The 25,358-nt window shown below is 41.8% G+C and overlaps 1 protein-coding gene across 1 annotated transcript in view; it reads right to left on the bottom strand.

Moving 5' to 3' along the window:
- Window positions 1-21,768: 21,768 nt before the first annotated feature.
- Window positions 21,769-25,358, bottom strand: part of LOC147827400 (uncharacterized) — a 36,354-nt gene continuing 32,764 nt past the window's right edge. The window contains exon 5 of the mRNA XM_087214479.1: window positions 21,769-25,252. The gene's annotated coding sequence lies outside the window, so the exon portion shown is untranslated. The remainder of the gene's footprint in view (window positions 25,253-25,358) is intronic.

Here is a 25,358-nt window from a genome sequence, read left to right as displayed (position 1 = left end):
TTAGGACAATCCATGTATTCTATTTATTCTGGAATCCATTTTGTGAATTAGAGTCAGGGAATTTGTGCATTTTATGTAAATGGTTGAATTTTGGGCACAAGGTTGTTTATAATAATATTTCACCCTTTCAATTGTTGTAAGTTTGCTAATGATGTCCCCTCATGTTTTCCTGTTACTGAATACTGTATTTAAGTCTTCCTCTTCTCCTCCTATTTGATCATTCTGTTACAGATTTATCAATTTTAATAATTCTAAAATCCAGCTTTTAGATTCCATGATTTTTCGCTAAGATGATTTTCCTATTTTTTGTCTCATTGATATTGGGTCTTATGTTTATTATTTCTGTACTTATGTATATTTGAGTTTTAATTCATCTTTATTTCTAGCTTATTATGTGGCACTGATTGTGAACATTTCTGAAGATCTTTTATATGTACTTAAGGCCACGAATTTTCCCTGTTCAGTGCCTTACCTTGATCCCACAAATTATGAAGTGTTTTCATTTTCATTCATTCTATTTTCTAATATCCTTTATGATTTACTAATTGATCTTTAAATTATTGAGAACTACCTTGTATAATTTCCAAATATTTGAGGATTTTCAAGACAAATGAAATTATATTTTCAGATTTCTAATTTATTTTTATTGCGGTCAAACAGTATCCTCTGCACAATTTTAATACTTTCAAATTTACTGAGGCTGATTTTGTTGACTTGAATATGATACATCTTAAATATGAAGAGAATGTGCTTTCTGATATTAGTGGATTTCTCTATAAATACCAATAATTCAAATGGGTTGATACCTATATTGAAGTCTGCTATCTTCTTGAAAATTTCCTTTATACTTTTTGTATCAATTACTGAGAAACAAGTATTGAAATCTTTCCAATATTACTATCTGCTTGTCTATTTCACCTTTCTTTTCTCAGTTTTTGCTTCACAAGTTTGGAGCATTGTGGGTGGGATTTAAAAAGACTGTGAATTTCTGATGAATCAGCCTCTTTATCCTTATAAAATATTCCTCCTTATCCTTTGTCATATTCTTTAGCCTGAAGTCAACTTTCTTATTATTTGTTTTCCCCATTAACTTTATTGGTACATTTTAGGTATAAAATACAGTTACATTTATCATTGGGATCTTGTACCATTATATGAGTCTCTTCGTTCTTATTTTTTTTCCCCTTCACTTGCCCTCCCGTCACCCCGTCCACCCTTCCCTATTTGCAAAGACTTTATTTCCATTTTTTCCTCTTCTCATATTTTTTCCTTTCCCTTTTTTCCCTTCCCCTACCCCTCCCAATTCCCCTGCTCTTTCAGACCTTTTCTTCCTGTTACACAATATCAGTTATACATTTTTTAAATTACAATATTAAGATCTAGGAGACATTACCACAGATTTTACAGAATTTAAAAGGATATAGAAAGCATATTACACAAATCGTTTTTGAAATAAATTTGACAACTTCTAAGAAGTAACTTAGAAGACAAATTAATGAAACTAACTCTGGAGGAAATATAAAATTTGAATAGCACCTATTAAAGAAAGTATATTCCTAGCTTGAAAACCTACCTATATGACAACAGCAGGCTCATAAACATTGTAACTGATAAATTATATCAAACAATTAAAGTAGAAAAAAGAAGGAACACTTCTCCCCTCATTTTAGGAACTCAACATTGTGCTAACCCTAAAACTGGATAAAGATAATAGAAGAAAAAAGTATGAACATAGATAGAAATTTGTTTAACAAAACAAATTCTTAGAAGTCAGATCTGGCAGGATGTAGAAAGTGGTTTTGTTATAGGGGTGGCAGTGTTGGTTCAGCATTGGAAGATCCACCCCCAGAAGTCATCATTTTAACAGAGGAAAGGAAAAAGCCATATGATCCTGTCACTAGGTGGAGAAAAAGTATTGGACCAAATTCTACAGCTGTTCATGGTAAAAGCTATCAGGAGACTAGAAGTAGAACAGAAACTTCTCAACAAATTAAAGACATGTACTCCATACTTCCAACAAAAACTCCTTCTATGAATGGAGACGATGCAATGCTTTCTCCCTAAAGGGGGGAACAAGGGCATATATGCCTACTCTTCATCTGTCCATTAGACTTTGAAACATAGGTCTAAACCAAAATAGTCTGGCAATAAAATGACACAACTAGGATAGGATTGGCAAGGCAGAAGCAAAATCTTTATATGTAGATGAAATGATCATCTACAGAGAAAATACTAAGAAATCTCTAGGAGCCCCTAGAACTTGTACTTGAATTTAGCAGGATTAGAAAACACAAAGTATATATAAAAATTCAGGTCTGTGTATACTTGCTATAAATGAAGAACTGGATATTGAAATTTAAAAGTTATGTAGGAGTACAAAGGACCTAGAAAAGCCAAAAACAAAAACAAAAGCAGTGTTGAAAGACGTTTAGCATCCAATTTTAAGACTTCTAAAGCTACAGTAATCAAGGCAGTGTTGGTATAAGGAAAGACATATAGATCATTGGAATAAAACAGAGAATCTAGAAATAGAACCACACATATATGGTCCACCGAGTTTTGAAAGATTATTTAACATTAGCATTTTATAGAATATAAACTTGATTCAAGAGCCGAGGAAGAGATAGTGTCTTCAGCAAATGGCACTAGAACGCCTGGTATCTGTATATAAAAAATTAACCTCAACACTTTTTTTCCATACATGAAAATAACTTGAAGGGATCTATGAACCTAAATAAAAAAGCCTAAAAGTATGAAACTTTAAGAAGAAATTATAAGGGAAAATATTTATGAATTCAGGGTAGGCAAGAACTACCTAGGATACAAAAAACCTGATGTATAAAAGAAAAAAATTGATAAATGAGATTCCATCAAAATTTAGAACTTTAAATGACATCATTAAAATGAAAAGTAGTCCTTAAACAGACCATATTTACAATGCATAGAACCTATGAGCAGAATATATAAAGAATTCTTAGAGTTCATTAATAGACAACCCAATTAAAATGTAGACATAAGAAGATGATAAATAGCCAGTATAGCACAAGGAATGGTGTGCAACTCTAGAATCAGGAAAATACTAATCAGTACAATAATAAGATTGAATTATACACTCATTAGGGAGATGAAGTCAAAAGTTTTAAAAGTCTTGTCGTGACTTTTTCTTTTTGTTGGATTCTCCCCCTTTGCGTTTAATTTGTCACACCCAATGGATTCATTCTGCTGGGTTTCCTGGGGTTGTGATCCTCATTGTCTTTTCCTAGAGTATTGTCTAAAATTTTTGGAGTGCCAGTTTGGTATTCATGAAGTTCCTGTGGTGCTCTTTATCATGAAAGTATCTTATTTCTCCATCAATTTGGAAAGATAGTTTTGCAAGGTACATCAGTCTGGGTTGGAGGCTGTTTTCCTTTAGGGCTTGAAATACATCACTCCAAGCTCTTCTTACCTTGAGGCTTTGCATTGAGAAGTCTGCTGTGATTCTGATGGGCTTTCCTTTGTATGTGATTTGTTTCTTTTCTCTCACTGCTTGTAGAATTTTATTCTTCTGCTGGATTTCTCGAATCCTAACTATTATATGCCTATGTGTAGATTTTTTTTTGATTAAGGCTAGCTGGAGTCCTATATGCCTCACTTATCTGTATGTCAAGTTCTTTTCCCCTCCTTGGGAAGTTTTCTGCCATCACTTCTGTGAACAGTTTTTCTATGTCATTTGCACTCTCTCCTCTTTCTTCATTGACTCCAATCAGTCTTATGTTATTCTTCTTTGCATCGTCTAGCAGCTGCTGGATTGCTTCCTGGTGCTCCCTTACAATTTTAAAGCAATTTTTCTTTTCCTCATCACTAATTGCAATCTTATCTTCTATATGTGAAATTCTATCCTCACATTGGTTCATTCTGCTGCGCAGACTTCCGATGGAGTTTTTAATCTCTTGGAAATCTGTTTGTATCTGTTTTATGGATTCCATTTGTTTCCTATGTTGGGATTCCATCATGTTCCTCAGATCCTCTATTTTTTTATCTGTGTCCTCTCTAGATTTATTAATCATGTCTTGCACCATGAGCAAAATCTTTGCTGTTATCTGAGTAATTATTTCTGATTTCATTTTTCCCAGATCCTCTTTTGTTGCCAGTTCAGAGAGTCCAGGTGGTTGAGTATCAGATTGTTCCATCTCATTTCCCTTTGGGGTTGCTGTAGGTGATCTGGAAGTCTGTTTTTGAGGCTTGTTTATGTGTCTTCTCATTTCCACGGTGGGGGGGGGTGCTTCTAGTGCCCACGCGGCTCACCTTCTCTGCCCTAGGAGCTTGGGATGGCAGCGGGGGAGCTTCCTTCTGGGTGCTGGGATCAGCTCACCTTCTTGGCCCTAGGAGCCTGGGATGGAGGTGGGGAGCTTCCTTCTGGGTGCTGGGACTAGGTGAGCTTCTCTCAATTTTCTTATTATTGATTGCAGTCGCTCCAACTTTCTTATTAATATTTTCACAATATATTTTTCCATCTTTTTATTCTATGACTTTATATTTAAAGAGATGTACAGTGAATAAATCTTGATTTTTAAGATCTAGTCTTGCAATATTTGCCTTTTGACTTGTGTATTTAAACTAAATTTAACTGAATTTAGCACTATTGTGGTGCTTTAATCTATCATCTTGCTATTTGATTTCTATTCATCTCATGTGTTTTTTTTGTGCTTTTTTGTCTTTCCCTACCTTATTTTGGAGGACATTTTTTATTATTCCATTTTGTCCCCACTACTGGCTTACTAGTCTGTCATTTAACTTAACTTAATTTTAATTTTAATGGTTGCTCTAAGGTGTGCAATGTACAGCCTGGGGTCAAATCTGCCCCACTACCTTTTTAAATAAAGCTTTATTGACATACAGTCTTTCTCACTTATTTCTATGTTGTCTCTATCTCTCTACCCGGCTGGTGTTTTATGCTGCAATACAGAGTTGAATGGTACCCTGCAATACTAACAACACAGATCAAATTCCCAACCTCTGCTCTGAATTTATTTCGCCTTTGTAAACTTTTCCCTGCCTATCTTCAGATAATATATCCTTTGACATATAAAAACTGTAATATAATATACTTCCATTTTCCTCTCAGGACTACATTTTACTTCTACTTGTTACAAACTTACAAACTATATTTTTATTATACTCACTTTTAAGAGTCAATTTTTAAAGACATTAAGGAATAATAAGTATTTTATATTTTCTCTTACATTTATCATATCTTGAATTCTTCTTTTCCTTTCACTTTTCTTTTCTATTTAAGTTCTTGCTATCTCTGAAATCTCTCTAAAGGACAACGTTCGGTATTTTTTATAGTTTAAATCTGCTGGCAACAATTATTCTCATATCAGATTTACCTGAAAATTTTTATTTAACTTCATTTTTGAAGAATACTTTCACTGCGTACAGAATTCTAAGTCAATGTTGTTTTTCTTCTTTCATTCAACACTTTATAATTCTCCATTGTCTCTTTTCATGGTTTCAGATGAAAAGTTTATTATTTGTTTCTTATCTTTCCTCCTCTGTATATAATGTATCTTTTTCTTTGGCTACTTTTAATATGTTTGTTTTTACCACATACTTTCAAACTTTTGATTAAGATGTGCTCCAGTAAACTTCATTATTGTGACTGAGGCTAACTGAAAATATTTTTCAGCAAAAACGGGAGTTTTCAGCCATTATGCCTTCAAATATTCTTGTTTCCACTTGCTCCAGCATCTCCACCTGGAACTATGTTAACCACTTCAAGCTTCCCTTCCTTTTGTCACCTCAAATGTCACTAATACATTTGTTGTGCATTTTTTTGAATCATTGTATTCTATATGATTCATTTTGAACAGCTTTTTATTATTTTTAATCTTCAAGTTTATTAATATTTTCTTTTGTAATATATAATATGGTCTTAATCTTTCCAGAGGAGTTTCATTGAAGTACATTATTATTTTTAATCTCTAGAAGTTTCATTTTGTCTTTTAAAAACTAGATATTCCATTCTTTCCTTACTATATTTATATTTAATGTTCACCTTTTGTTCTTTCAATATAACTTAATACCTGTCTTAAAATTCTTGTCTGCTGATTCAATCATATCTATCATTTTTATTCTGTTCCTGTTGATTAAATTTTCCTGATTATAGATCATAGTTGCCTACTTTCTGTCACATCTAACAAAATTTTATTAAACAGTGAATTTTGTATTCCGAGTCTCTAGGTTTTGCTGTGGTCTTTTAAAAAGTGTTGATCTTTTGTTCTGGCAGACAGATGAATCACCCTCTGATGGGTTTAATCCTTTCATGACTTGTTTCTAAGATTTTTAGGGCCAGGTTTGAGAAGGCTTCAGTCTAGGGCTAATTTAACCCCCTCCTAAGGCATGTCACCTGTGATTCTACTAAAAGTCCCAGATGACCTATGAGGACCTTCTACTATTGCTGGTTAGAGTTTAAATGTCTCTCAACTCTGAGGTCCTGGAATTTCTCAACCTACAGCTTCATTATCCATTGCCTGGTTTAATGAAGTTCTGCTCAAGCCATGCACAATATAATATTCATTATGGGCTCCAAGAACTGCTTTGGCATGCAGTTCTCTTCTCTCTGAAACTTCCCTTCATAATTTTCATAGCCTCAGCCTCCGAGTACTCCAATCACTGTCTTCTCTACTTAGACTGCTATGCCTTGTTTAGGATTCCTTATTCTGCAGTGAAGTCCAGAATGTGATTCCAGGCAGCAGGCCAAGGAGTTTACCTCACTTACTTCCCTTCTTTGAGGAATCACAATGATGTACTGTCTGTTGTTCAATGTTTGCAACAGTTGTTCATGGGTTATTGTTTTTGGTTTGTTTTTTTTTTGCAGTGTTCTTACTGTATAGGATAAAGACATCTAGATCCTATCTCCCCATCATGGCCTGAGTGGAAATTCAATAATTTTATTTTCATTGGTACATTACAGAAAAGCACAAACCTCAAGACTAAGCAGAGATAGTCAACCATAGAATTCTGTATTAATAGAAATATGATGTTCAAGACAAGAAGAAGATTATCCCATTGTCCTCCACTCACAAGTGGCCTGTTAGCCATTCATTTACCTTATGAGTGTGCTCTGAGCACCATCACTGTCAGCCCCTGTGGTCAGCACTGAGAATGCTAAGCTGTGTGAGCTACACACTTTTCCTTAAGAAATGCACAGGCCAGGAAGGAATGGGCAAACACCATGGAAATAACAATGCATCATGGTAAGTCATGCAGTAGAGAAAAGACCAGAGGGTATGGGAAACCCAAAGAGAAAGTCTGTTCTATCTGCACAGAAGCAGGGGACCAAGAGAGACTTTCTGTAGATGATGACTTATGAACAGAGTCCTGATGGATGAGTAAGAAGGAAACTGTCAGATAGAAGTGAGGGGGGTTTGGAGTAAAGCACACATACGTAAAGCCCATTTAACTTCTTCTAGCAAATGAAAGTACTTCAGAGTAGCTTAAGTATCCAGAGGCTAGAAGAGGAATAAGGTGATATGAGCCTAAAAGAAATATAATTACTTAGTAATCGAGATCTTGTTAAAACTTTCTCTAACCTAGGAGAATTGAGGAACTACTGAATAGTTTACCTGGGTAATAACATGATCTAGTTGGTGCTTCAAAAGAATGCCATGGGTTATAATTTGGAAAATGAGTATCTAGGGGGAAAATAATCATCCATCAGAAAGCTGATCATACACTGAAAATAAAAATTATTTGGTGCTGAGTTATGTTACTGGAAATAGGAACCACAGGAAGTAGATGAATGAAAATATTCAGAAAGTAAAATCAACTGAACTTGAAGATTGGTTGGATATGGAAGTTAAGAAAGCATAGCTAGTGCCTAGGTTTTAACTTGGTCAACTGGAGTGTTCTGTTAGGGAATAATACATCTCTTGGTTTCTGTTTGGATATGAAGCTAGTCTCCTCTTTGCCTGAGCTTTCGTATTTCCCCCAGGTGTTTAAGATCATGTTCTCTCTGCACTCTGCCTTGCATCTTTTGCCTGTTCTGACATTCAGAAGCTGTGTGAGGTGCCTCTCACAGCTGCTCCCTGACTCTCCATGGGCCACCAACTCAGGTAGACCCTTGGGTCTATCACATTCCACTTTCCACTGTGTGCCCGGATTCTATTCCCAAATTTGACCCAGCTATTCCCCTGCTGGGTATCTTCCCCAAAGAGTTAAAAGTATCATACCACAGTGATATATGTGCACCCATGTTCATAGCAGCACAATTCGTGATAGCTGAAACTTGGAAACAGCCCAAATGCCCATCAACTGGAGACTGGATCAAGAAAATGTGTGTGTTTTTTTTTTTAATAAAATGAAGTACTACTCAGCCATAAAGAACAAGAAACTAGAGACATTTATAGCTAAATGGATGCACCTTGAGGTGATACTCTTAAGTGAAATAAATAGGACACACATGTGTAAATACCAAATAGTTTCTCTAGTGTGAGAAACTGAAAGTGTAAATAAGGACTAAATGGTATAATAGATAACGTGAAATATGAAGAAAAGGGGCAAAGGGGAAGGGGAAGTGGGAGGGCTAGGGGAAAAGAAAGAAGGGAATGGAATTAATATCAGAAAAAGAATAAATGGAAACAAAGTCTTTGTGACTAGGGAGGGGTGGAAGGGTTGAAGGGAGGGCAGGGGAATTGGGAAAAAATAAGAACCAAGATGGATTATATAAAGGTGCAAATTTCCAATGATGAATGTCATTATATTTTATACCTTAAATGTACCAATATAATTAATTTTAAAAAAGAATGCTGCCATGTGTTTTCTATGACTCATGGAAAATTAAGACAAAAACCTGAAAATATAGACTGAAGGTACAGCTCTTTGCTTAGTATGCTCAGGGCCCTGGTTCAATCCCAAGCACCAGGAATCACCTCCCCAAAAAACAAAACCAAACTAAGCAAAACAAAACAAAACAACTAAAGAATCCTTCAAGATCATAGCTGGAAAAGAGTCAGACACTATACGATATAATAACAGCCTTGTATGGGGTATAAGAAAGATGGTAATTTCCTTACATTATGGATGTTAGGAGTAGGGAATAAAAAATTCAACCTATAAAATATGGACCTGAGAAACAGGGGAAGTGTTCAAGAAAAATGATGAGACTTAGCAAAGACTGCTAATTGTCCCATCATCTTGGTTTGTTTTTTCTTTTGTGGTAAGAGAACCTTCCATTTTGGGGTATGTGGCCCATATTGAAAATGTTGTAGTTGAGTGAGTATGTCAGAGTCCCAAGCACATATCAATGACACACTCAAAACAAGGTAAGACAGAAAGGATTTATTATAAAGAGGCTATTTCCGAAGACTATCTGGATGAATTATGAGTATGATGTAGTAATCCAGAGCATATCCTCTTGCTACCTCCCCTATGGCCTAGTGAAATGAAGGAAAGGGAAGTAATGGTTGCCAGAAGCTTTCAAAAGAGAGATTCAGGTAGCGTCAATCCTTTTGCAAGAATCAATAACCTTGAGTGGATGAACAGAGCCAATCCCAATGCAGTGTTGAAGGGAGGGATCCAGAGAAATAGAAACCCCCAACTGTAATCCTCTCTCTTCCTGATTGCCTCTAGATCACCTACTGTCTGAACTAGAAACATAGGAGCCAGAGGCTACAACATTCCACTGATATGGCCCAGGGGAGTCAGGGAGTCAGCCTACTGGGTGGAGAGCAGATGAAGAAGAGTCAGCAGAGGATCTGGGGAGATTGGAAGGTAACTGACACATGGATGCTATACTTGGCCAATGGAATATAAGAGGAAATGATGTGTTCAGTTTAGGGAACATGGTTTTAAAGGGTGAAGCATGTCTTCCTCCTTCCTTAGGTTAGACTGATGACATGAGAACTAGACTTTAAGCGCAAGATAGAAGTCACATCCAGAAGCTGGTAGAATAAGATAACACAGGGAATCTATATGCCTGATTAATGGAGACAAATAAACTTGTATTATTTTTAAACCACTGTTATTTTGGATTTTCTGTCACTTGAAGCTGATGCAAATCATAAGCAATTCAGAGACCAAACAGAAAATTCTTTGAGGATATGGAAGTATTGGTTATATATTTTTTCTCTTTCTTTTTTTTAAACTTGTAATCATCTGGGCCAGGGATTTAGCTCAGATTTTGCCACCGGCCTCGCAAGCTCAAGGTCCTGAGTTTGATCCCTGGTACCAAAAAAATAAAACAACAACAACAACAAAAAATTCTTGTAATCAGACTTTGTCTAATTTAAGCAAAGGGAAAATTTATTGGGGGTGTCTTAAATAATCAAAGGAAATGCTTACCTACCAAGATAGGAGGACCTAGGGAAATTCTGGTATCAGAATTCTTCATGGCCTTTCTTCCTGGAGGACTGCCACAAATGACAGTCACCTCCAACAACTCCCAATCCCTTCTACAATGTAGTCCAAATTTCAATTTCTGTTAGTGAGAATCTGATTGGGCTAGCTTGGTGAGGCTCTGGTTTCTTTGGGAAGGGGTGCCATGGCACAAAAAGGGTCACCCAGCCTCCCCAAGATTCTTATCGCTAAGATTCTTGTGAGCCAGTCATCCCAGGAAGTCTGATTTAAAGGGATGATCACCTCAACTCACACCAAACTTTAAATCATTCAGGTAAACACTGTGTGTCTCCACCATGAAGTCACAGGGCCTTGAGGATATGTTTTATGTTTATTCTAGAAGCACCAAGGACAAGAAACATGCCTGGTCCTCAGTAGAACCCAAATATCTACATCTGATGTTAAAGGTCTTGTTACAGGAGTAGGGCTGGGCAACAACTCAAAGCCAAAAGACTGTTTAGCTAAATTCACTGAAATTCTTAGTATCTACCATGTTGAAGGACTGATTTTCAATATAATTGACTGGAAAAAAAAATCATTAAATGTGTTTAAGTGCTCACAGTGTGGCAGGAATGAGAAGCATGTAGACAAATTATAACAAAATAGTTAAGTGCTGCAGTAGAAATAAAAGTAAGATGCTTTAGAGTAGAGGGGAGAGAGCCTTTGAGGGAGTTGCAAGAAGTGATATTTGAGGTGAATGTATGTAACTGAGTGGGAGTCCCACAGACATAAATGTGGAAAGAGAATTCAAAGCAAAAGGAAGGATATGTGCAAAGCTACTAAGGCATGAAGATGCCCAGCTACATTCAAGGAAAAGCTAAATAAACCCACAGGGATAGACCTGATCCTCATCCATGCACTCAGCAGTCTGCAGAGTCCCCTCTCTGCAAAAGGTGACCATGGAGTCAAAGGGGACTGTGTTACAATCCTCACCTTAAGCAAGAGAGGAAAACACTGTGACTCATTAGATGAGTGCTACAGCAGAAAAGGCCTCAGTCCCACTGTGCAGTGAGGGAAGGTGTTAGGGCTTGTGTTTAGTTGTCCTCCCAAAGCCTCATGTGGTCTTAGGTGGGTCTTTTTCAAAGGTGGCTGAATCTAGAGTGTGTGATTGATTCATGGTACAATGCGAGGCCAGAGGGCACTAGAATTACTAAGTAGCACTGAATAAGTCTGAATAAGATAAAAGGAGCAGAAAGACGCTGTTAAAATCTCTTGCTGCTTTTGCTGTCTTCTGCCACCACAAACTATTGCTCCTTTGGCATGTGCCACTCTGCCTTGGAGCCAGCTGATGATGGACTGAACCTGTACAAACTATAAGCCAAATAAACCTTTCCTCTTTTAATTTAAGGTGTCAGGTAATTTGTCTCAGCAACAAGAAAAGTAACTAAGACTGAGAGGCATTATCTAAGCACAGAAGAGGAGCCCAGAACTCTAGGTAGGAGTGGATCTGGAGCTGGGGATGTGGATGCCATGTTAAGGCTGTTAGGTTCTTCACCCTGTGGGTCATGGGCCCCTCTGAAATTTTCCATGTGCATTTGTTAAACAGGAAGATTCATTTGCAGAAGTTCCTTAGAAATTTTCTGCATCGAGGAAGGAAAATCCCATTGTTTTGCATTTGCTTGGGATTTTACACACATGGTGACATTTCGGATGAAATTGGTCTGTAGATGGAAAGGGCTGTGTGGTCAACTTTGGGGGAGAGCAAAGTACAAAGAATGGAGAGGGATTGCTTTGTCCATTGTGGTGGACAGATGCTGTTTTATGTGTAGGGTACAAGAGCTTGATTTCTTCCCCCACCTCAGAGATAGTCTCTGCCTTAATCGACATAGCTCCTGTACATTAGGCATATAGGTCAAACGCCAAGATCACTTGGTCAAGAACATGGTCATCTGAAAACTCCTTCAACTGGTCAGAGTTCATTCATCTCAAGCAATGAGAAGTTCAGGAGAAAGCAGTCTAACACCAGCAAAAGATCTAAGCTCACCTATGTTTCTAGGGTGGCTGTGACACCTCCACATTTCCCTTCCAACCCAAGAAGGGAGAGGAAGAGAAGTCTTCTGCCAAAAAGGTTTAGTTTCCTTATTTACAACTAGATGCCGTTCCTAGAGAGTTCTGCTTACATTTCATTGGTCGGGACTATGTATTGTGGCCACCCCTAAAGGGACACTGGGAAATTAAGTGTTCTGATAGAGTGTATTTGCTGCCCCATCCAACCTAAATTAAAGCTGACTCACTAAGACTCAGAAGTAGGGAGGGGAAGAAGGGGAAATGGATAGCAAGAAGGCAATAAATGTAATCTCATTCCAAGTTCCCAACAGTTCTATAAGGTAGATGATGTTATCTTTGTTTTACTGATGGGAAAATGGATTCAAAGAAGGAAGCAAAATGCCCAAAGTCACCTAAATAGTGAGTCATGGAAGTACAGATTTTTAAACAGGTCTATATTATTCTAGCAGGAAAAGGTTTTTTTCATGACATCATTCTGTCTCCCTTAGCTGTGTGACCTTGAAGAATTGGCTAACATTTCCTGAACTCAGTTTCAAGGTCTGCAAAATAGGATAATCATGCCCGTCTCAAAGTTTCTGGGAACATCAGGGGTTGGAAAGGATAGTATCAGTGGAACTCTGGTTATAACCATTTGTCTCCTGCCCAAGTGGCTCATCTGCAGTTGACCAGTGTCTGTGGGTTTTTTGAGGAGCAATTTGATCACTGGCATGTGAACTTGGTACAAGTAAAATCTACTCCCTGGCATTCCTGCTTAGGCTTCATCTCATTTTCCCAGGAATTTCCACTGGCTGGGCTTCCTTTGCCCCCTTCAGTAGCTGCAGATGAGTTATGGGCCACATTCCACAGCAGCTCAGAGAAACATGATATGAAATCATCCCTCCTGGCTTCCCACCTTCTTTCTCATGGCTGCTTTCAGCTAGAGCTAAATTGGGGTGTTTCTTAGACCACTTCCTCTGGTGCCCCATCCTAACACGATGCCAACCTTCTGAGCATTGAGGGAGGCCTGGAGCTGCAGACCCACAGCAGTCCATGGGATCCACAACTCCAGGTTCTGGTGCTTGTAGGCCTCTGCTGGAGAAACCCAGACTGCCTCTCTGATCCCCCATTTCTGCAATTCCCTCCCCCACTTCTCCAGGAAGGATATTGCTGTTTTTACATTTTACTCTGTATTAGCATGGGCTTTGTCCATATTCTACTTCAGAAAAACATATAACACACCTGGATTGAATTAAACCTCAACACATCAAAACTCTGGTTTTGCTTTTCCTGCACACCAAAACCTAATATATATATATGATAGCATTGATAACCACAAAAAGACAAGAAAAGAAAAGCAATGCTATACTCTGAATGTCATATCCTCCCAAAATTCATATGTTGAAATCTTGATTTCCCTAGTGACAGAGTTAAAAAGTGAAATCTTGATTGAGTTATGAGAATGAAGGCCTCACAACTGGGATTGGTGCCCTTCTAAAAGAAAGAGGCCAGAGAGACTCCTTTGCCCTTTCTGCTATGTGAGGACACAGTAAGGAGGTACTGTTCATGAAGAAGCAGGCTGTCATCAGACACCAAATCTTCTGGTGCCTGGTTTTGGACTTCCCAGTTTCCAGAACTTTAGGAATAAATAGAATAAATGTTGTTTATAAGCCATCCAGTTTTTGCTATTTTCATTGTAGCAGATAAGATGTGTTCATTAGTTAATAAGAAGGAAGAGTAAGATGGGTTCATTAGAGCTGGGAGATGTAGTTCAGGGGTAGAGTACTTGCCTAGCACATGGAAGGCCTTGGGTTGGATTCCCAGCACCAGAAAAAAATGCACATTAGATAATAAAAGAAGGACGGAAGGAAAGAAGGAAGAAAAGGAGAGAGGAAGGATGGAAGGGAGGAATGAAATCACAGATACACATTTTTTGAAAATCTTATCCCCCTTTCCTTCCTATCCTGGTATCTTCAAATCACTTAGTTATGTATCAGGTATGGCAAGTCATGGACCAATCAGAGCAGACAAAGAGCTAGAGCAGAGCACAAAAGCCTCTTGTGAGGCCAACGGTTCATTTTTTGGTTGTCACAGTCTGGTCATCTCTTGCATTAACACATAGGATCCCATTGTATTTGTTTTTATCGCTCCCCAACTACTGTGTGAATATACCATAAATTTTTAAAACCATGTCTACATTTTGGAAGACTCCAGTTCTTTGCTACTACAAATAGTGCTAGAATGATCATGCTGGAAAATATATTTGTCAGACAAATGCTGGTACTTCTGAGTAATAGAATCTTAGAGATGGGATTTGGGTGGAGACCCTAAAGTCATACTTCCACTAACAAATGTGAGAATACCCATTTCCTCAGGGCCCCCCTGAGCCTGGGTATTACTGATCTTAGTAGCCTCTGCAAACACTGAAAAATGCTGCTCTACTGAGTTTGAATTTCTCTGGTGATCAGTGCAGTTGGGCATTTTTCTAATGTGATGGGTATGATGAGGTTTTGATTTCTTTCTCTCCCACGATGATCAGCATCAGAATTTTGATTGCAGTACTCAGTGGGCCCTGAGACCCCTCTGTAATGATACTTTATGAACTTTTTCAACACAAGATTATATGACAATGACGTAGGAACTCGTTAAGAAAAACTGAGCCAACACTGTGGAATAATAGCTCCTAAATGCTTCCCTGCGCAGCTTACTGGGTACTCTCTGCTCAACAGCCATGTACACAGCCCCTGCCACGCTGAGGGTGACCTCCAACACACTAGACATCTGGCGAGGGCCTGTCACTTGACTTAGGCTGAGAAAAGCTCAGAGCATTTGGGGTTTGAGGGGGTTGGCTTTTCTTTGTTTTTTATTTAATTTTTGTTTTGTTTTGTCTCTCTGGTGTTTTGGAGCATTGTCTGCCTCACTCTTGTCTTTGCTCTGTCCCAGTCTGGCTGACCGTCTTCCCTATGAGATGATGTCTAGCTCTCGTGTTCAGGCCTGGGAAGTCACCTTCTCAGTTCGGGCTCTTCCTGTTACAGACATTCAGCCTATCGCCTTTGCGCGCATCAATTTCACTTTATTCCTAGTTCAGCGAGCACCTACTCTGCGCTGAACTTTGGGAAAGCAAAACTGTATACCACTCTTTCAGGCCCTATGTAGGGGAGGTTTGGAACCTCATGAGGTGGAAAGCCCTATAAGGGGGGAATGTCCTGGTCCTGTAATAGCCTGGCATAAATTTAGAAGGCTGAGGCAGGGGAATTTCAAGTTCAAGTCTTGCCTGGGCAACTTAGCAAAATCTTGTCTCTAAATAAAAAGGAGTGGGAAGCCAGGCATGGTAGTGCATGCCTGTAATCCCAACACTCAGGAGGCTGAGACAGGAGGAGGATCTTGGTGAGTTCTAAGGAAGTCTGAAGGCAAGTTCAGTGTGAAGACTCTGGGTTCAATGCCCGGTAACCACCCTGCCCCCAATACACACACAAAGGAGAAGAGAAAAGAAGAAAAGAAAGAAAGAAGACAAAGAAAGAGAGAGAGAGAGAGAGAGAGAGAGAGAGAGGTGAAGTCCAGGATACTATGGGAGCAGGTCAGCTCTCCTGCTCACAGTTGCTATGGTCTGAATGTCTGTGTGCCCCTAAATCCCTACATTGGAGTCTTAACCCCAAGGTGATGGTATCTGGTATCCAGAAGCTGGGCTTTGGGAGGTAATCGTGAAGGCAATGCACTTGGGAAAGAATCAATCCTTTATAAAGGTGACACAGAGGATGCCGTGCCCCTTGTACTCTGTGGGGCCTTCCGGGGTACAAGGCCCACATTCACCTGGATCATAGGGATCCCAGCCTCTGGCATGGTTCACAGCTGTTCCTTTTGTGGCATTCTGTTACAGCAGCCAGATGTAACTAAGACACCAGTGACAAGGGGCTGGGTGGGCAGTGTAAACTCTGTGCCTGGTTCTTCATCTGCTATGGGGACAAATGAGGACTTAGAGTATGTCATGTAGCAAGTGATTAATAAATGTCAATTTTAATGTTACTGTTATTGCTATTTTTTCTTAGTCATCATTAATATTTTTATGACATTGCAAAACGGGACCTATCTCAGTCTAGGGCTTCCCGTAGAAGGTGAGGCAGAATAGAGTTTGGAAGAGAGGGGAGGTGGATGCAGCCTTGGTGCGGTTATTATGTGCTGAGCAGTGACGGTGGCTAGATGTTCCACCTCTGAGATCTCGTTCTCCAGTGAAGACGGTCCAGCACAGCGAGGTCATATAACTTGCCCAAGCTCACACAACTAGCAAGAGTTGGTGCTTAAGACTTAAACATATGGTATTTTTATTTTCTCTATTTTATGGATAGCAATGGAGAACCATAGAGAGGAACTGAGGTCGAGAATTCAGTACATGTCTTCCAAACTACTAAATTGTGTTCTTCTTATTGCCCTGTGGTGCCTGCCTAAGGGAACTCCAGGGAGTTTTACTGTCTTAGGGACATTGGAACAAAGCACTGGGCTTCTGTGTGATTAGTTCTCTTGTGTTTAGTGCAAAGCTTTTTCTGCCTCTCTCTCTGCAGTCCCCAGGACTAGCTGGGCAAAGGCACAAGCCAGGTGCCTGGACTCTTGCGAGGAGAGGAGGCAAGGAAATATGAAAGACGAAGAAGGGTGGCATTTTCAAGGGTGGGTGATGAATGGAAACTTCCTGACATTTCGAGCGACAACATCTAAGAGGAAGTGGAATTTTCCTCAAGCACAGCCAGGCAATCTCTGTCACAAGTTATTGATTTGGTGTGTGCGTCTTGCATTTAATCTGGTGACTAATTTGGAGGGAGGTTGCCTGCATGATGGACTTTCAGTTAGTGTGTCTGGAAGCACACCGCTTCTGATTTATTTCGTCTTCATTCACATAGGGCAATTTTATTGTGAAGAGCTGAATGACAGACTTTCTGGCAGCCTGTAAAGACAGGCACAGTTTAAATAAGGAATGTTAAATCTTCTAAGATGCTCTATTTATCTTCTGTAATTGATTAATCACACCTATTGAAGGTAGGTTGACCCTCTGGAACAGTTCAGCAAAGAAAAACTAGTCAGTATCCTAAGTTTGCCAATCTGCTTGCTTTTTGATTTCTTCTTTTAGGGGCAGGAAACTAAGGACCCAAACTAGGAAATGACTCACCTGTTATACTATGAATTAGAACTGCAATTAACTCTTAGGTCTCTCTGGTGGCTCAGGGCCACCAAATCACTCGAAGCAAGAGTAGAGCTCCCAAATGCTCCCAGGATGCTCAATAATAGCAAGTTGAAAATTAATGTAAACCCCTCCCTTAATAATACTCATCAATGGCTCCCCTTGCCTGAAGACTAAGCCTCCACTTGCCTGGCAGGCTCCACATCTTGTTTTTCCTGCTTTTTGCTCACTGCATTTTCATGGGACATAGTTATCTTTTCCCAAATAGGATAGGGTATTTGTTGCTGCTGGGTCAGTGTAAATGCTGTCTACCTACCTAGAACATTTCTTTAGGGAGACAGGGAGGGAGGGAGAAAAAGAGGAAGGGAGGGAGAGGGAGGAAAGAAGGAAGGGCCTGGAACCAGGTTTATAGCTCCTTCCATTGGAAAGCATTGCCCCTGCGTTAGTGGTCATTCCAACAGTTCAGACTTCCCCCGGCCCACAGGATCTTTAATGTCTCCAGTGTGACTTTATCATTTGCCTGATAAGTCTCCCAACCTAAATACTGAATGACTCTGCTTCTTTAGAAAATTGCCATACCTGTCTTAGGAAAAACTTCCACAGCCTCAAAACCCAAGACTCTCCATTTTGATGGCCTAGTCCAAACTCAGAGGGAAAATATATGTAAAGTTGTTACCTTCAGGGATGGTACAAGCTCAAACAGCAGCGCTTTCACAGGGGCTGGGGAGACATCCAGGACAAGGTGTAAACTATTACTTATTAAAGATAAACCAGAGTCAGGATGGGAGTGAGTACAGCAAACATGCCTTAGACTGTGTTGTTGGCATGATAGAAAAGATGAAAACCTAAGATAAACGGTGGACGAATGGGATGCTAGGAGAGCTGGGAAACAGTCCACTTCATTAATTTATCAGCATGTTTTACTGAGCACCTACTATGTAACATGCCCTGTTCTGTGAAGTCCATGTACAGGTGGGAGGAAAATGTGGTAGAAAATTAGTTTGGAATTCAACTCGTGGAAATCTGGATTCTAGCATCAGTTCTATCACTTGTTACCAGTTTGGCCCCTCGACCGGTTTGTTTTGGTTTCCTCATATGTAAAATACTTGTGTTCTTTAATATTTATTGATAGACTGACATGCCCTTGTGCCAGGCACTGTGCTAGGCACGTCACACACCCCTGTCCTCCCAGAAGCCCCCCGAGTAAGAGAAAGGACCAACAAGTGTTCTGAATAAAGCATTAGTTGGGTGTGTGTGTGGGGGGGGACCTAGGTGACAGAACACTGGCCACAAAGAGTTGATTGGATTCAATGAGAGAAAGCACTTGAAGGACCCACTTTGCTTTTGATGAGAGCACAGACCCCGGACTCAACTTCCTGCTTGGGTTCAAGTCCCTACTTTGCCACTTGCTAATCAGCCACTTAAGGAAGTCTTGTTTCCAAACCTCTCTGTTTCCTTATTGATAATATGAGAATAGCAGGAGTAACTAACGTGCAGCTGTTAAAAAGATGAAGTAAGTTAATATATATAAAGAGTTTAAGGCACTGCCTGACGCATAGTTCATGTGCACTAGTGTTCATTATTATTTTGTCATCATCCTCTTCCTCATATGGATGCAGTCCCGGGGCCCTGGTGTTGTTCACAGTTCTTAGCGTCCTTCTTACCCTCCTCAGCTCTCTGCAAAGACCCACAGGCCTGACAGAATACAGGTCTCATGTGCTGTCTTATGTCAGAAACCCAAACTGGTGACAGCAGAAAGGAGGAGTCTAGGTAAAAGTTAGTTTATTTCCAGCCCAGCAAGTTGCCTTGGTGAGTCTTTGAAGAGCAAAGGGTCATCCTTGTACTTGCATGGACTGAAGACTCCAATAAGATAGTGGGAGAATTAGAACCACAGGGACAAGAGAACCTGGAGAGAACCTGAGCCCCAGATGGACTACAGCTGATGGTTTCCCTGGAAGCCTTTTGGAGGAAAAGGCCACGATCGCAGCATGGCCTTTGGGGTCTTACAGATGGGGTTGGTGGCATCTGGCTCTGCACATAAAAGCCAGACAACTTCCTGGGTCATCTGAAAGGTGAAAAGAAGCCCATGAAAATGATGTGGAGCAACTAACATTTAAGGGATTGGAGATTCATAGAACTATTGTCCACATGTCATCAAATAACACTCATTACATATCATAGCATGGTCCCGCCTCAGTACCAAGTGGTATTTAGGGTCCTGGTGGTGAAACAGCCTTCTTCTTCCAGTCTTTGTAGGATTGGTCTGTATCTTAGAGGGAATATGGCCTGAGAATTAGGGGCCCAAGCTTCAAGAAAAACCAGGAACTGATGAGTCTTGTTCTTCATTGTACCCCTAGATGATCCCTGGTGTGCTGCAGACGTGCAATAAATGCTGCTGAGTGGATAAACTGTAGAGGGACAGATAGAAAATATAGCATCTTTGGAAAGAGGCCAGGATGACAAAGAAACTCAAGACCACATTGTGTAAGGAGCCTTGGTAGAAATAAGTCTAGAAAAAGGAAGACTGGGGACACAGAGGGCTCCTGCAAGGTGGGGGTGTTGGTCAGGGTTAACCAGCCAAGCAGAACTGTGGGTCAGACAGATGATTAGGCAATTGAAGGATGGGTGGGTGGGTGGGTGGAGGACTGTGGATGAATAGATAGAGTGATTCTTAAAGGGAATTTAAAGATTTGTATCAGTATTGTTTAAATGATCACTCATTACCCTATGTGTTACAGCTTGTGTTTAGATGCCCCCCCCAAAGCCTCATGCAAATGAGGTGGAGCTATTTTGGAGGTGGCTGAATCTAGTGTGTGATGCTGGGATTGAGGGCATGTGATCACTAAACCACTACACATGAGTAAATGGTTTGGCACCTAATCCTCTGAATAAGATTAAAGGGGTAGGAAAACACTGTTAAACCCTCTTGTTGCTTTTGTTGTCTTCTGTCACCGTGAACAGTTGTCCCTCTGCCACTCTGCCTTGGACCCAAGGACTTATGGGCTGAAACCTCTGCGAGCTGTAAGCTAAATAAACCCTTTCCCCTTTAGCTTTGGGTGTTGAATATTTTGTCTCAGTAAGGAGAGAAAAGTAACTAACACACTATGCAAATGTGGGAGCTGGCAAAGCAAACCCCAAGTGCACAGAGTAGGTAGTCAGGAAGGGAGTCTCCACAGGGAAGAGACCATAATCATGGCCCAGCAACTGACGGGGACCTTTACATCTGGAAATTCCTTTCACTGTAGCACTAGATTATCATGGGGTCAAATCCCTGGGAGAAGCTGTGTGGGTCTACACACCTCCCATCCAATCTACAACTCTCATGCAAGAGTCTGTCTTGCAGCCCACTCTAGCCTGGTGGGTTTCACGGCAGCTGTGAAAATGCTGCTGTTTGAGCTTGTACCATCCTGGAAGTTAACAACACTTATGTACTTTTCCTTTCTGAACCTCTCAGTGTAAACGTTGGTTTTCTTTCTTAGAATCTGTGTTTCTGGATGGGGCAGATTTCCCCAGCCTACTAAGGCATCAAGATGAATAGAGTCTTGGGTTTTGAAGAAGTGCTTCTGACATGGTTAGAAACAGTTCAGAGAGAATTCCGGGGAGGGGTTTCAGCCTAGCCAGGCTGACATATCCTAAAGCCATCACGATGGTCAAAAGGAAAGGGAGCAGATTCCTGTGATCCAAAGATAGAGCCAGGCTCCATGTGTAGGGAGTCTGAGAAGAAGGTTTGGATCCAAACAAGGAGAGAACTCAAAACAGGTGAGAAATGGGTTTCGAGGAGAGGTGAGTAAACAGACAGTAGCTTGATACTGGCAGGAGGGTGTGCAGGGTGATCTTTAAAATCCCTGTCTTGCCCAGGATTCTTTGACCCCACAAGTCAGCAACAGGGTTACTCTGGCTACTTCCATGCAGGGCTCTCTCACGAACTCAGCCAAGATTCATTATAGCTCCTTGTGTGCCAGGCACAGTGCTTTCCTCCATGGGACCAGATAATGCCTGACTTGCTTCAATTTAGCAGTGAGTGAATCTTTTCCTAGGAACCTAGAAGGTGCTGATTATATCCTCAAAATTGTATCTCAACAAAGTTGAAACAGTTAAAACCACATCTGCCAGTTCAAGGTATCACCAGCTCAGTGGGTCACATGACCCTGGCAAAAGCATGAACATCGCCTCTGGGACAAGTGCACAGGTGGTCCAATGGCAGGAATGAGCACATGGTGACTGCAGACCTCCTTCCACACTGTCCACCTGCAGTCATTCCTCTTCCTGAAAGGCCCTTACAATCTATTCCATGTATCCTGTGCTGCATAGCAAAGGACTCCAAAGTGTAGAAGTTTAAAAACATGAAAACATTTATTTTGCTCATGAATGTGCAATTTAGGAACAGTTCGCCTCTGTTGCACTCTGGATCAGCAGGGGCAGCTCAGTGGCTGGGGCTAGATGCTTGATTTCTTTGATTCTTCCAGCGCTGCAGATATGGGGAAGCTAGCCTGCTTGTGTATGAGTGGCTCACCTCTGATGCCTGTGTCCTGAGAGGGAAAGAGCCAAGCAGAAGCTTTCAGTGACTAGACCACATGTGTCATTTTTGCCCCACTCTGGTGAAAAGCAGTTACATGCTCCTTCCCAGGTTCAAGAGCAGAAGGTACAGAGCCTCAGTTCTTCATAGGCAGTGTACCAGTCACATGGTAAGAACATGTGGGATGGGAGATATGCCTCAGTGAGTTTATCTTCATAAAGTGCCATCTATACCTTCCAAAAAGAAAAAGAAAAAAAAAACCCTGCAAGAAAATGCCTTCAAGACTCAACTCAAACATGCCTGCTTCACAAAGCCTCCCTAGTCCCCAGAGGGAGTCACTCCTCCCTGGGGCTCTCACCTCTAACGGCCCTCTACTTCTCCCTACCCTAAAATCACATTATTTATTTGGCTCCTACTCATTGTGAGTGGTATGGTTGTTGAGGTTTGGGGTGGTATTCCTATATCCCTCTTTCAGCTTTGGCTTACTTGCTTAAGGCTTACTAAAGGCAAGAGGTGCTACCAATTGCTAGACCAAAGTTTTTCATATACCTGGACCTTGTGCATCAGGATACTTGGGAGCTTGTGCAAAATGCAAACTCCTGGGCATCAAACTCCCAGAGCTGGGCTTGAGACTTTGCATTTTAATGAAGCTCCAGGACGATTCCCAGGGGTGTTAACCTTTGCCTGGTATAGCGCCTGACACCTAGCTCGTAATAATAATACCTGTTGAAGGAATGAATGCATGAGTGAATATTTTCACACAGAACCAGGCACATGGGAGTCAGTTTGTGTAGTGTCCAGTGTGCTCCCGAGTCAGATACACAAACGTCCCTCTGGGTTAGGCCCTGGTGGGACTCATGCTCCACTTCCCCCTGGGTGGGTCGGCCCCCAGAGGAGGTGGCTGGGACGTTAGAAGGGAGAGAATCCTGGCAGTTGCCAAGCGGGTGCATTATCTCACCCACCACCAGAGGCTCTTTTCCCTCCCACCTCCTCATCTCCCCACCCCCACGCATCCTGTCACATCCCAGATCAGAACTGTTTTGGAAGCAGTATTTGCTAGTTTGACATTTCAAAATAGCATCAAGGAGGCTAAAGATAGCTAGGTTACCAGGGAGGTGAAACATCTTGCCAGATGACGCAGAGCACATTAGATCTTCTCCATGTTGGTCTGAAGTGTGCATGGATGCTTTCCCTCTAAGTGGAGGAGGAGACACCTTGGATGCGGGAAGGAAGAAGATTGAACCAAGAGCCAGCACATGAAAGATCAGTTTGAGTTCATGGGCTGGTAAGGGAGCCGTGCATGTCAGAGGTAGCAGTTTAGGGGCTGTTTTCTCTAGTTGTCTAAGACCAGAAGCTTGACGTAGGACCACCTGCTTTCCAAGCTGTGTGCATGGCACTCACATCTGCCTCGGCTTTGGTTTCTGAGGGGGCAAACATAGCTGGGAATTATCCATATTGGGCAAGAAGTTTGTGCATCTGAGATGGTTAAAATAAAAGTCACTCATCTTTTCTTTCTTCCTGTCCCACTCCTGTTCCATTTCAATCAAATTTTCCAAAGCCACAGGCATATTACCAGAAGCAGGGCAGTGGGTACCAGAGCCTGGTGTCTGTGGGGGCGCAAAGATCCCTCAAGACCAAGCAATAATGCCTGCCCCTTTGGACACTTATTGTTTGACATGTACTCTGCTGAGCCTTTGGCATGCATGACCTCCTTTATTCTCACAACTGTCCCCCAAGTTGGGTGGTACGGACGGTCCCCACGATGGCCAGGAGGAGCTGAGGCAGGGAGTCAGGGAACTTGCTGTGGGTCCAACTCCAAAGCCTGCTCTCTTGCTGACCATGTCCTGACATCTTTTTTTATGAAGGGAGACAAGGACATTCTCACAGGGTTGCCCTGTGCTGAATCCCTCCCACCCAGCTGCAAGGGGGAGGAAGATCCTGATGAGACGAAGTCACTGCCGGGACCTGGAGGCTCGGGAGTCTCGGTCATGACTCAGCAGCCCAGTCTGAATGCTGACCTTTCCCCCCTGCCCCAGATATCTAGTGAAAAGGCTGTCCCTGCTCCTATCCAACAGCCCAGGGACAAGCAGCCCAAGTCACAAGGGACGGACTGAATGTCAGGGTTGAAGCGAGTCCCTCTGCCTCACCCACTTTGTAACTGCAGCTGCTGTGGGGTGGTGGCGGTGCTGTCACAGCCAGGACTGGCTGGGCAGGAGGTGGGCAGGGCACCTGTAGGGCAGAATGCTGGTCCTGTGGATAAGAATGGGGCAGGGAGGCTGCACTGCACCCCAAGCTCTATAATCAGCTTCCCGTGCTCCGGAGGTAACGAGACTCATCTGCAATTGCTGATCTGGCCACTAGAGCAGCAGCCCCAGGGCTGGGGACCCACTGACCACCAAGGAGAAAGCTATGACTGGGGCAATGGTGGTGGCACTCCAGATGAGGGTGGGGCTTTGAGGGGAGAGGAGGCAAGGCTAAAGCCAGGTGAGAGGTGTAGCCTGGTTCTTGCCTTCAGGATGAAAGCGTTTTTTTTCTCCCGAATCCTTCCCAGTCTTATGTGAGTGGGAGGGGCTGAGAGGTCAGTGGGATGAGCCTCCCCACTTGAGTCTGAGCGCCTGGTGTGCAGGGAGGGAGTGGGGGTGTTGGGCAGCGTTGGGGTCAGACTGGACATAAGCTTTCTTGAAGGTTCCAGAGATCTGGACATGGAGCAGCGTGTGTCCTGACGGCCAGCCCAGGGAGTCGTGAGGGGGCTGGCAGCACATGCCAGAGGTAACATTTCCTCTCCCCGTCCAGATGCAGGCTGTGGGGGCTGGTGGCAGGGCAACGGCACCTTTCAGCCAGCAGTCAAGCCACAAGTGCCTGCCGAGTGACTGCCCGGTGCCAGCTGAGTTCCTGGAAACTGCTCTGATAAATAAGGGGGCAGTCAGCTCGCCGACCTTTCCTGTGGGCTGGATCTGCAGGAAAAGGTCACTCTGGTTGAAAATTTAACAACAGTAAATCCTTTGCTTGTGCTGGCCTTGCAATGCGCTCAGAGGTGGACGACAACACCTTCTCTTATTCTGTGTGGTACAGGGACAACCCAGGTCCACAGCTGTCCCTAGGAGGGAGCAAGAGACCCTGGGCCTCAGAGACCTGGGTTCAGATCCTGACTCTCTTCCCGAGATTGTGGGATTGTAGACCTTGTTTCTCCTCTCTCTTGGTGTCTTCCTCTGTAAAACAGAGATCTTGAAATTGTTTTGGAAGATTACTGTAAACATTAAATGTGATGACATTGTCTAGCTCCATGTTCAGTAAAGAAAGGCTAGCTTCCTCCAC

The sequence above is a fragment of the Heterocephalus glaber genome, unplaced genomic scaffold (genome assembly GCF_053883595.1).
Source record: "Heterocephalus glaber isolate CG9 unplaced genomic scaffold, H.glaber_assembly_v1.0 deba00001447, whole genome shotgun sequence".
Taxonomy (NCBI): Eukaryota; Metazoa; Chordata; class Mammalia; order Rodentia; family Bathyergidae; genus Heterocephalus; species Heterocephalus glaber.
Note: the sequence above shows the minus strand (reverse complement) of the source record. Positions and strands in the feature narration are given on the sequence as shown.